This window comes from Suricata suricatta, chromosome 8 (genome assembly GCF_006229205.1).
Source record: "Suricata suricatta isolate VVHF042 chromosome 8, meerkat_22Aug2017_6uvM2_HiC, whole genome shotgun sequence".
In the NCBI taxonomy this organism is placed as follows: domain Eukaryota; kingdom Metazoa; phylum Chordata; class Mammalia; order Carnivora; family Herpestidae; genus Suricata; species Suricata suricatta.
In genome coordinates, this window is record NC_043707.1 from 72653042 (window position 1) to 72655638 (window position 2597).

The following is a 2597-nucleotide window of genomic DNA, read 5'->3' on the forward strand; positions in this document are numbered from 1 at the left end:
AAAAAAAACAAAAAACTGAAAATATACGTATCCTATCATCTAGCAATTCTACTCCTGGAGTTTTACTCTAGAGGAACTCTTACATATATGAATGAGGGAATGGTACACAGATGTTTACTGCAGAATTTCTGTGTAATGGCAAAAGATAGAAATAACTTAAAGGTCCCTAAGTAGGGAGATGGATACTGTTTTTATTTAATCAATACATTACCGTAAAGCTGCTAAAATAAACTTGCGTAGATATAAGTTAGAACCAAAATGGTGAGGTAAACTTTGAAGACTACATCAAGAGCAATGTCATCTTTGAGAACAAAAACATGCACGAATGATTTGTATTTATTATGGGTACGTGCACGTGAGAAAAGAGAGAACTACTGTGGTGATTAATACCAATTCGTGACGGAGGTGACATTTGGAGAGGGATGGTTAACTCTATAATGTTTTATTTCTTGTAAAATAGAAAGACTGAAAATAAATCAAGTGACCCATAATATTTGTTGAATTTGGGGGCTGTATTTTTATTATTTTTTCCACTTTTCTGTATTTGCGATTTTCTTAAAATTAAAAAAAAAAAGGTCTGTTAGACTGTAAGATCTTTAAGAGCAGGAACTATGTTTTATTCATATTTCTAGCTAGAGGACCTGATATTCTTATTAGAATGCAGACAATTGTTGGGGCTTCTGGATGGCTCAGTCAGTTAAGCATATGACTTTGACTCAGGTCATGATCTCATAGTTTGTGAGTTCGAGTCCCGCGTCAGGCTCTGTGCTGAGCGCTCAGAGCCTGGAACCTGCTTCAGTTTCTGTGTCTCCCTCTCTCTCTCTGCCCCTCCTTTGCTCATGCTCTTTCTCTGTTTCTCTCTCTCAATAATAAATAAACATTAAAAAAATTTTTTTAAAGAATGTAGAAGATTGTTGAATATATATGTGTTGATAGGTAAACATTTTAACTTAAAAAAAGAGAAGGAATTAGGGATAAAGAAGATGTGTGGTACATATAAAAAGAGAAAGGTGAAAAATATTTGGGGTTGACATGTGTGTGACTTAACACTCATTGCCACCTGTGACCCTCAGCTGGGCTATGTTACATTGAAACAGGATTTTGGACAGTAAGAAGATAAAGGTGTGAAAAAAGCTCTCTTTTATCCATCAGATACAAAGAATACTGTAGGTATTCACGTTATTGTAGTAATGTTTCCCAATTCCCAACAGATATTAACCTGTGGGATTCAGGAACAACAACAAAAATGAAATTCCTGAAGTCATGTTATTTTGTGTTTTTCATAACATTTTATTTACATGTTTTTGAAATATAATGTGTAACCATATAATGAACAATGAATCATTTTCCTGTGATAAGGTTATACTAAAAGATCTAGAGCTTTCTTTCTGTTTAAAAAAAAGCAATAATGGGGCATCTGGGTGGTTCAGTCAGTTAAACGGTGGAGTCTTGATTGCTGCTTAGGCCATGATCTCACAGTTCGTGGGCTCTAAGCTGATGGTGAGAATCCTGCTTGGGCTTCTCTGTCTCCCTTGCTCTCTGCCCCACCCCCACCCTCTGTCCCTCAAAAATAAGCATTTTTAAAAAACAGGTAATAATAGAAGCATGGTTTAAGGTTTATTATTATTATTGATAATATTGGACATGCAGTAATGATTACTTCTTATAGGTATTTCATTAAGAAGTCATTAAAAGAAGAAAGCATTAATGCAAAATAAATCTAAGTAAAAAAATCACTGTTTTTAAATCTTTTTAATATTTATTTATTTTTGAGAGAGAGAGAGAGAGAGAGAGAGACAGCAAGTTTGGGAGGGTCAGAGAGAAAAGGAGACACAAAATCTGAGGCAGGCTCCAGGCTCTGAGCTGTCAGCACAGAGCCCAATGTGGGGCTAGAACTCAGCAACTACCAGATCATGACCTAAGCTGAAGTCGATGCTTAACTGAGCCATCCAGGCACCCCTAAATAAAAAATCATTTTTAAAAATAAAAAATTAACACTTAAAAAGTTATCCTTTAAATGATAATTTAAAACACATAAAATATTGTCTTACCAACAGCTCTGATATTTGTTTTGTGACAAATATTCCAGATAAGGAAAGATTTCTCTCATTCTGTGATGTTGGCTTAGTTTTTTTGGTGTGTGTGTGTGTTTAGAGGGGGAAGGGTGGGGAGGAGGAGAGAGCCAGAGGGAGAGAGAGAGAATCTTATGCAGCTCCACATTCAGCATGAAGCTGAATACCACAGGTGGTGACCTGCGCCGAAATCAAGAGTCCGATACTCAACCGACTGAGCCACCCAGGCACCCCAATGTTGGTTTAAAGAGGCGCTTCCAAAAGTGTTACCAGATTGGGCATTAGGGTATATGTTGCTTTATATAAACTCATTTACTTTTTTAGCAGTGAAAATATTTTGTCTGCTTTACAAAGAACTATATCTTTTAGTAAATATTCAAACACTGAAATTGCAGCAAACATGATTGGACTGTATTCAAATAATGTAACATTTGGATCTCCTAGCAAGATGAATCACATACATAAGAAAGAAAGAAAGAAAGAAAGAAAGAAAGAAAGAAAGAAAGAAAGAAAGAAAGAAAGAAA

At 35.5% G+C, this 2597-nt stretch overlaps 1 long non-coding RNA gene across 1 annotated transcript in view; it reads left to right on the forward strand.

The window, feature by feature from the left end:
* LOC115299860 overlaps positions 1 to 2597 on the forward strand; it is a 5170-nt gene that overhangs the window by 891 nt on the left and 1682 nt on the right. The gene's annotated exons all lie outside the window — the stretch shown is intronic.